The sequence below is a fragment of the Panicum virgatum genome, chromosome 9K (genome assembly GCF_016808335.1).
Source record: "Panicum virgatum strain AP13 chromosome 9K, P.virgatum_v5, whole genome shotgun sequence".
NCBI classification, from domain to species: domain Eukaryota; kingdom Viridiplantae; phylum Streptophyta; class Magnoliopsida; order Poales; family Poaceae; genus Panicum; species Panicum virgatum.
Genome location: NC_053144.1, coordinates 60,076,986 through 60,087,814, shown reverse-complemented (window position 1 = coordinate 60,087,814; position 10,829 = coordinate 60,076,986).

Here is a 10,829-nt window from a genome sequence, read left to right as displayed (position 1 = left end):
TCCGTATGCACGGGAGATTGCGGATGGAGACGAGGACGTACCAGCCTATAGCTGGGGTGAGGCGGTACTTGCAGCCACTTACGGTGGACTCTGCGATGGCTGCATGAAGACACATGGGAACACTATCCTGGCAGGGTGCCCACTACTGCTACAGCTTTGGTCGTACGAGAGGCTAGCCGTTGGTCGGCCCATGGTGAGCCACGAGCCTTACCACGGAGCCATGTACGGCGATGAGGAGGACGACAGGCCCACTATGGGAACTATCTAGCTCTGGCGTCAGGTACGTTCGCAATAAATCTAATTTTGTTATTCATTGTTACATTATGCATTAGCGCACATTTAATTTTACTTATTCAAAATGCAGAGGTCCTGGGCGCATCCGCAGGTTAGACGCGCATATCCTGAGTTTGTTTCGGAGCTCGACATGCTTACGCCCGAGGACGTTGTCTGGGAGCCTTACAGCCCAGAGACTGTGGCTACCCGTGCACCAGCAGGCCTGTCTTCGTGCTGCTCCGCGAATGCAAGCCTGTGGCTTACTACAGCCATCCTGGTTTGTGACATCGCGGTTGAGGCATATTGCCCCTGGAGAGTCAGGAGACAGTTTGGGCAGTGCCAGGAGTTTCTGGTGCCCACCGCGTTGGAGCGTGTCAGTCGCCAGGACCACAGGTAATTATGAATGAACTTGGCTCATACATTCGTGTCGAATCTAACGTTTCTTCTTGGTCCACTTTTGTAGGTTGTCAAGGAGTGGCTTGCCGTGCTCTGATGATTGGCTCACCAAGATGTAGCCGTGGGTGGACCAATGAGAACAGGCAAATGAGCACTTGGTCCATCCAACAGGACCACACACAGACAGCTCCTTCAGGGCTTACCTCACCTGGTACTTACCCCGGACTCAGGCTCGTCTGGTTTATGTTGACACTCACCTGCAGCCACACCAGGCGAGGCCTCAGGATGGCTATGCCCGGCACCACGTGGAGGCACTAGCTGGCGCGGTGAGTCTCTTGATCATATTTGCATATATATATATTAATATTCATAAGTTAATTCATGTGTTTCTAACTGTTCCTTTACTGAATGGATGCAGTTTCGCCTTTGCAACATGATGGAGACCGACTGCTCGACTTACCTGACGAGGGTACGTGCCGGATCCCCAATGACCCAGTTTGAGCAGACAGAGGCATGGTCGAGGTAGTGTGACCAGTTGCATCAGGTAGTGCACAACTTGGGAAGCCGTGTGCAGTACGAAGACAGCCACGGGTTGTCCCAGGCCTCGTCGTCGTTCCCGTGTCCGTCGACCGTGCACGGGCCGACGTCGCTGTTCTTCACAAGTGCAGGTAATGTAGATATCTCTTTAAAATTATATCAAGTGTTCCTACATATTTACTAATATTACAAACAGGATACGATCCAGCTACTGCGTTCGGCCATACTGCAATATTTAGAGGGACAACACCAGTTGGCGGACCGTATCCAGGGATGGTACCGGGGCCACAGATACCGGCCTACACAGGTTAGTTTATGTTTCGTATTTCGGTTTCTACATGTCATGATGAAAGACACGAGCATACGCTAACATCCTCATTTTATGCGTAGAATTCTATCCCGATGCGGGCGCCGGACCTTCTTCTTCCTTCTTTCGACCTGGTACAATACACTCTCTCAATACACTCACTAATTTACCACGCAACATATGCTGGTTTACGTTTATATGTTACACAGGGTTTGTTTCGAGTACGTTCGTTCCAGATAACGAGGGCTTCACCTTAGACGAACTCGACATCTTGACTCCAGACGAGCCTGCCGCGCAAGGAGACCCCGATGTCTTGGGGTATTCACAGCTAAGAGGAGCACCACTTGGGATCTCTCAGCAGCAGACACCGCAGCCCCTTTCGCGTCCTAAGCGACAGGTGAGGTCTCCGGATATTCTCACCTACTCCGAGGGCCATGTCCGTGCCCAACAGAGGGCTAAGAGGGTCCGACGCCCTAGGGGTGGTTAGATATATCTGATGTTTGTATCTCTGATGTTTATTTGTAAAGAGATAGCTGTGTACCGCTTATTTGTATCCGATGTTTATGATTGTGCTAGTTTACTTGTCATTTGTTTCTATAGATACTATTGATGTGAACTTGTTATATTTGTGGGTTCCATAATGCTTGTGAAATAAGGGAAGTTCTGGCGAATTTTTTCCGTGATTTAATGAAGGACAAGTTAGGTGCGGTAGGAGTTAGTGGCCGAGATCCCGCAGACGATGATGACGACTACCGCATACAGTGTAAACTTTGTGACACGCTCGAATAGATCAAAATAGGAACCATAGTGTATCTAGCTGCGAGTACGAGATCACAGGTTGCCACTGTTCAGCACAGTGATCACGGGTTTTCCAAATGTCACATTCTTTGCCCAGACATACGTGACAAAAGACGACAACCCAATAGCAGTGCCCTTCCACCATTTCAAAAAGATGTGATAACAGGCCAACCACACCAGCTCACCTTCAAAGCAGTCTCTCTGGCGAGGACGACGGACCTGTCATTCTACAGCGAATGTCTGTGGCGTGTAGTGGGGAAGGCGGCATCTAGGCGCGATCGACCGAGCCGCAGCAATGCAGTGCTGTGAGTCTACATGCACAGAGATGCATCGAGTAGTCATTTCGATAATGGAATCTAGCCTTTTCAGTGTTAGGTCAGCTAGCCTCTTCACTGTGTTGTCATGTAGGCTTTTTAGGTGCATTTACACTCCACACTCCAGGTATCAGACCTTTGTGCGCCAATAAATACTCCGAAGTTTGTGAACTCCCAGCAGCACTCAAACACCAAAGCTCATTGTATACCCAATGTCTAGAGGTGGGTCTAGCGGGAAGAATTACTACGGTTTTGGGAAAGGAAAAGGGGGAAGAAAGGGAGACCCCATAATATGGGAGGGGCCTCTTGGACCTGATTCCTTTCCGGAACCAGTGTTTGAGTTTCCACCACAGCACAAGAGTGAATTTACCAATGAAAATCCTCTTCGACAATACGATAACCGTAGAGAACCATGGCCAAAATGCAGACATGGTGAGGACTGCTTAGTGCAGATGTGCACCGACGGGATGGATGACGGTTGGCGTTTCTTTAAATGTCCACACGCAAGGGTAATACTCGGTTGTCTCATTTCTTTATCTTCAATGAGACACCTTACATGAAATTTGTTTTGCAGTCTTCTGATGCTCCAGAAAACTGCGCTTTTACTAGGTGGGTCGATTCTGCACCAATTGATTATGTTCAGGAGTTCATCGTGTACCTCCAGATAAAGATTTTTGATCTGGAATACAAAGTGAACCATTATGAGGAAGTGAGCGAGGGAAACAAAGACGGCGAAGATGATGATACCAGCAATGCTGCCGGTTCATAGGATGAACCATGCACTATTCGTTACTGCAACTGCCCTTGTCACAAGAAGAAGGGCCCTGCGCCTCCGGCACCACCGCCTGCACCACCTGCAATGGGTGGATACTGTGGAGAAGGCTCAACGCAGTTTGCTACGTGGGGGTACGGCTACTAGGACTACCCTAGTGCTAGTGACATGCTACATCGTTGTGTTTATTGTGTTTTTTTAATTACCTGAGGCATGTTAGGTTAGTCCAGAATCTGTTTACCGTAGTTTGTAATGGGTTCTGCCATGCCACTGCATGTGTGACGTGTGTTTCATTGTCATTGTATTATGATGTAAACTTGATGGTTCCCATTATGTATTGCATTTCTTATTTCTTATCGTTATATTAATTAAATGTGTGCTTTTTAGTATTCTAGTGACATGAAAAGCTCCGAAAATATTAAGGACAAGTTCAAAGATTTCATAGATTCCCAGCTACAACTGCAAATTAATGGTAAAAGTTACAACACACAGAGTCAAGCTCTCAACTGAAAACATAAACAAATAATTGCAGTGGCATGTGCACGCGACAAGGTAATTTCTTGTTGCATCTAAACCTATCATGCCTTATGGAATGTAAAATACCGGGATTACATGGTACTACTCTACTGAGTGCACCTAGGATATTTGCCCTTCCTAATTGCTTCGGGCCCGGCTTCCTTCGCACGGCGTGCCCTCTCTCGCTTTCTCTCCCTGTCAGCTTCACGTTCGGCCACCGCCTTACGATCCACCTCCTCCATCCTCTTGCGGATCTCTTCTTGCTCTTTGTTGCGCTTCTCCTCTTGCTGTTCCTCGTGCTTCATTGGGCGCCAACGTTCTGCAGCCCATCTTGCTTTTTGTTCGACAATATCCTTTGCCTGCTGCGACTGCACGGTGTCGAACCACTGCATAAAATCACAAAGAGGCGGAGGAGACTTTGTCCAACACAAGTTAGAATCATAACTCAATGTTAGGTCATATAGAAAAATAGCGTATGTTGTCCTGCTACCTTGGCCCGGTCTTTGCCATATCGCTTAGGTGGATCATATTCGTAGTTCTCACACATAAAGAACCTCATGCCGTAGTCATCTCCTAAAACATCAGATTGCATGAACTTGCATAACGAATCGCAGAAGCACATTGGCACATCAATTCCTTCAGGTACGGTGGCTTTACACTTGCTCCACGGAATGTAGGTTGATCCTGACGAAGACATTGGCGCTATAGTGTGGTGCGCCAAATGACGAACAATGATTTAAATAATGCACATATCATATACCAAATCGATGCGTGAAAATATAGGTACTGTCATAATTCTATTGTCTTATGCTACAATATCAGTAATGTACTGTCATAATTCTATTCTAATGCATAATTAATTTTAAAACAAGTTTGTAATAGTACTCAAATTGTAATACTAAACGAGTGTTCTAAAGCAACAAATCTAATGCAGCTAATCCGCTAATTAAATTAAATTGTTATACAATATCAACGGATTCATACAGAAGTTACCGGTGGATCACAAGTGCGGAATTCGGCAGAACTTCGCCGCTTTTCTTCTCCTCACCCCTCTCTTTGTTCCTGAATTTTTAAGCTCAAATGACAAAAGAATGGCGGCCAGGGCTTATATAGGGGGAGGGACCCTGTCGCCCCTGGGGTGGGCGACAGGCCCCTATCGCCCGTGTGGGGGGGGGGGGCGACAGGCTCCTATTTCATTTTTTTTCGGTCATGGACCTCGTTGCAAATTTGAAGAAAAAAATTACATCTAGGGCCTGTCGCCCCCCATAGGGCGACCGGGGGTATTTTTGAAATTTTTCAAAACGACATATATTTTTGAAATTTTGTTTTTTTAAATATAAAAAAGAAAAAAATCCTAGCGACCGCCTTGGTGCGTAGTGCTTGTGCCGATTAATGCCCTAATCCAGCCCATGTCGTCTTGCCATCTTGTTGAGCATAGTTGAGGCCTGGTTGGCACTTTCGGCCTTTGGAGCCTTGCATCCGGCAGACAGGGGACACTTTAGGGCAGTTTTTGAGGCGTTTTTGACGCCTTGCTCCTGTTTCTGTTTGGACTTTGGAGACGGGGACAGCGCCACAGCGGAACCTGGTAGAATACTTTTTTTTTTTGAAGATTGAACCTGGTAGAATACTCGGCGAAGCCTAGGTGTGTCATTGAAACAAATGGGTGTAAGAAAAAACCATAGCTCTATTTCGTGGGAAAAGGGAAATAGAGGAAATTGGCGCTGCAATAACCATACATCCCTGAGAAAAAAAAAAAGAACAGTTCAGGCTTGGAGGAGATGGAGGTCTTTCTGACGAAAATCTTGAGTTTAATGCAAAATTCGCAAATTCTGGGCAATGCAAAAAAAAAGGATATGAAGACATCCATAGACACCCTGCAACATCTAGGGAAACAAAAATCCACGAATGCTGAATTGCTGACAGTGTGAAGGAATAGGAAAGGCGAGAATTTTTTAGAAATGAGCGGCACCTGAAGACAAAAGATGATGTTTTGGTTGGCCGATGGCCCTGCCTGATCTGGCGTAGCTGTCCCTGCTAGTGCTAGCAGGTGCTATCTGGCTTTCTACCTTTTTGCTAATGTGAGAGTAGTGTTCCTAGTTCTTTTGGTGTTTGTTGGTGTACGTAACTCTTATGCAGTTATGTTGTAACTGAATTATCTATTATCTTTCAATGAGATGGGGACTTTTGCCTAAAACTCTCATTAAAAAAAGAAGAATGTTACCAGCACACGGAGTGACAGTCCGTTGCCCGACTTGCCTTCCGTCTATGCTGCCGATGAGAGTTCAAGGCTTCAGCTATACAAAGCCTGAAAGCCCCAAAGTCAAATGTAGCCGATCAGCAAATCAAAAACAGAAAGAAAGAGGACCAAAATCAAACTACACCGCCAGTGCCAGATTCGAAAGTCCGCAGGTCAAGCAACCAAGACGCGATACACCATGTCATGCAAATTTCAAATTCTTTTTCTTTTGAAAGTTAAAATTTCAAATTCCAAACCATGAGACTCCTATCCACTCGGACGCCATCGCACGATGACACTTCGCTGTCGGCCACGAAATTCGCGAATGTGTCTATCTCGATTCCGCCATGCGCATGCTGTCGATCAAAATTGGCAACAACCTGTACCGACCGGTCTGACCGGTCGAAGCGTCTGTAGCCGGTCTGGCATGACCGACCGATCTGACCGGTCCAAGTGGAATCCGAGTACAACTAGAGATTTTAATAGATTTAGATTTTGTAATAGGATTTTTTGCGGGATAAGTCCATCCCACCCTATAAATATAAAGGGTCACGGCCGATTAGGGTATCCAATCGATCAAATACAAAAACTTTTATCGTTTTACTTTCTTTTTGCCTTAGCTTTTTTCTCATCTACTATCTGTTGTTCCTCCTTCGTCTCTACGTCGATTGAGGGCGTTCTAGGTGGCCTGCCGACCCTATAACAACCCTACGTGCGCCTGCCCCGACGGGTCCTTCCCGGATGACATTCGTTGGTTTCGCCGCCGGCCTGCCCGGCGACAATCGGTCTGACCGGTCTGAGTATCGGCGCTGTGTTGTGCCATTGCTCGCTACGCGTTCTAGCGTTTTGGTGTGTTGGCTCTAGTTCTGCGCCAACATACTTTTTGGCGACTCCGATGGGGAAGAAAAATAAATCGGTTGACATGACCGGTATTCCTAAACCTAGTGAAGTTGATTCTGCCAATATCCGGAGGCTGAATGTTCAACAACTTCCGGCCGAGCATCAGAAGATTCTTGATGACATCTAGAAGATCAGAGAAGAAAAGGAGGAGATTCAGAGGTTAGAAGAAGCCATGAACCAGTACATTTCGCACTTCTCCATCGACTGACAAGGGAAGGTCACGACGGATGCCGCCTTCGATGCTTCACAGTTTGAGGTAAACTTTGATGAGAACAAACAGCCTGTCCTTAATTCTGAAATAGCTAATGCTATAGATGATGCTGTTTCTTCTCATATGAATAATAAGTTGGAATTTATTGGTCAAAATATGCATGATATGTTTGATGACTGTTTTAGCCAAATTGAAATACATCTTGGTATGAAATATATCGGTAATAATGCGTCTACATCTAATACTGATAAGACAATCCGTGGTTCGGCAATTCCAACTAATAATGCTATTGCGACTAATTCGGCTAATCAGCATAGCCGAATTAATTATAATGCATCACCTAATGCCAATGTGCCATATGGGGCAACAAGTTCGTTGCGACATTCTACACCGCCGAACATTGCTCAACCTAGTAGTACACCGATCACAAATCGGCTTAACGCCGATGATGTCGGATCCGGTAGTATTAAAGAGGAGGTGATTAAGATATTTTGGCAAACTTTGGTATAGAGTCTAAAACCAAATGCCGATCTTATCAAAAGTCATATCTTGAGAATTACGATTATGTTGCATATCCTCAAGGATTTTAAATTTCTGAATTTGTTAAATTCACTGGTGATGATAGTAGAACCACATTGGAGCATATTGGTCAATTTATTATACAATATGGTGAAGCTAGCACTAATGACATTTACAAATTGAGGTTATTTCCTTTATCTCTATCGGGTGCTGCATTTACTTGGTTTATTTCATTGTCACCCAATTCAGTTTTCTCTTTTGCTGATTTAGAGCAGAAATTCCATGATTATTTCTTTACAGGTGAAACTGAATTGAGATTGTCACATCTTTCATCGGTTAAATAAAAAAATACATGATGGTGTTTCTGAGTATATTAAAAGATTTAGAGATATTAGAAACCGATGTTATAGTTTGACAATTTTTGATAGAGATTTGGCTGATCTATCTTTTGCTGATTTACTTGATTTTCATAAAACAAAGCTAGAGGGACAAGAGTTTCTAAATGTTAGTCAAGTCCTACAAAAGGCTCTGACTAAAGAAAACCGAGCTAAAGAAGCTAGAGACTCTCAAAAGTCTAATGAAAAATCTAATCGTCCTGTTTATGTGCTTGGGTGTGATTCCAATTATTCGGACGATGAAGGTAAAGATATTTATACTGCTGAATTTGTTTGGTCTTCCAATGATAAATCTTGCGTTTGTGGTTCTCTCAAGCTGATTCACAAAGATCAAGAAAAGTTTACTTTTGATGTTTCTAAATTTGAGTGAATATTTGATGAATTATATAAGAATAGATACATCAAGATGCCGCATGTCATAGCGCCGCTTGAAGAATTAAAGCGGCGAGCTTATTGCAAATTTCATAATACTTTCTCTCATGCGACTAATAATTGCAATGTACTTCGGAGACAGATTCAATCGGCTGTTTATGAAGGCCGAATAATTGTTTCACAAATGAAGGTGGATCAGAATTCTTTCCCTGCACATACACATATACTTGACTTGAGTAATCCCAAAGTATTAATTTATCCAAATCAAGCCGAATCGGCAAAAAGGAAAAAAATATAATTATTGGTGAAGAGATATCTGAGCCTTCGAAATCTCACCAGGAAGCTCCAGCGAAGAAGATCCCTAAAGATTCATTGAATAATTCCACGCTCGGGAGGCAGAAGCAGAAAAAAGAAGCCGAGTCTGCGAAGACCGGTCTGGAAACCGGTCTGACCGGTCACTCTGGGAATTCTGGAAAGAATTCCAGAAACAAAAAAGAACAAAAAAGACCGAGTTTTAAAGAACTCTTGACCAAATATGAGAAGAAAGGAGTCATCCAGAAGTAAAGGGGACGGCCAGACAAAGCTAAGGATACAAAGCCATCATCGTCTCAAGAGCAATCGGGGACGGCCAGACAAAGCTAAGGATACAAAGCCATCATCGTCTCAAGAGCAATCGAGTTTAAGTCAAGGTAAATCATTTAATGGACCGATTGCTCCATGGTATTGCTGGTATCCTTGTTATATGCCTTTGAACTATATTAAGATGCACAGGCAGTCGTATTATATTCATTATCCTCTTATATATCCAAGTTTTGCTTCAAAAAGACCGATTAGCGATAATCTGGTCAAAAGAGACATTGATTGCAGCAAGGAGTGTGAGAAGGACATAAAACAATATTCAAAATATCTACAGCCGAGGTGGTGTCCCTCAGACTTGTCTCACACCCAAAAGAGAAGGCTGCAACGGATGCGCAAGAAGAAGTCCATGAAACAGCAAGCGAAGGTTGTACCGGCAAGGTCAGCGACTATGAAGCAGATATGGAGGCCTAAGCAAGTTGTTTCGTCATCAGTTTGAAGAAGAAGTAAGATACGGCCGATAAATTGTTATCGCCCTTAGCACAAAAAATGGTCGATGTATTCATCGCTCTTAGACAATTTTGGTCTAAAATAGTGTTTTTTGACACGCAATCTTTGCCAAAGAACAGAAGGGCATATGTTGTCGATCAAAATTGGCAACAACCTGTACCGACCGGTCTGACCGGTGCGCTCAAGCGGTCTGACCGGTCGAAGCGTCTGTAGCCGGTCTGGCATGACCGACCGGTCTGACCGATCTCACCGGTCCAAGTGGAATCCAAGTACAACTAGAGATTTTAATAGATTTAGATTTTGTAATACGATTTTTTGTGGGATAAGTCCACCCCACCCTATAAATATAAAGGGTCACAGCCGATTAGGGTATCCAATCGATCAAATACAAAAACTTTTATCTTTTTACTATTTCTTTTGCCCTAGCTTTTTTCTCATCTACTATCTGCTATTCCTCCTTCGTTTCTATGTCGATTGAGGACGTTCTAGGTGGCCTGCCAACCCTAGAATAACCCTGCGTGCGCTGCCCCGACGAGTCTTTCCTGGGCGATGTTCATTGGTTTCGCCTCCTATCTGCCCGGCGACAACCGGTCTGACCGGTATACCCGGTCGGTCTGACAACATCGATAATGTGTTGTGCTATCACTCGCTGCGCGTTATACCATTTTGATATGTTGGCTCCAGTTCTCCGCCAACAGCGCCGCATCTTTTTCTCCGGCTCGGACCGCACTCGCGGAAAACTCCAGCCCGGAAATCACGGATACGCCAAAAATCCCCGGCGCGTTCCGGCCTACTAGCCCAGCGCCCCCACGCCCGCCCACAGTCCCACACCCAGCGGTGGTGGGCTCTTTGCCGTGCCCGTGCCCCGCGACACCGCCCGCCCCCACCACATCCGCGGCAGCCGCGCGTTGGCGGAGCACGCCACGGAACTGGTGAAAGCACCGTGAAAGCAAACTAAAAAGTTTTTCAAAAAATTCTGAAAAAAATCATGAATGTACATCTCGGTCTACCCCATCTACATATAAAATTTCATGATCAAATTCATCTTACTCTAACAGTTACAAAAAAGATAAATTTGGACTGCATTTGAACGTTAATGATTGTCAGAAAATTTGTCTTTTTTGTAACTGCAAGTGTAAGATGAATTTGATCGTAGAAATTTATATGTAGATGGGGTAGACCGAGATGTACATTCAT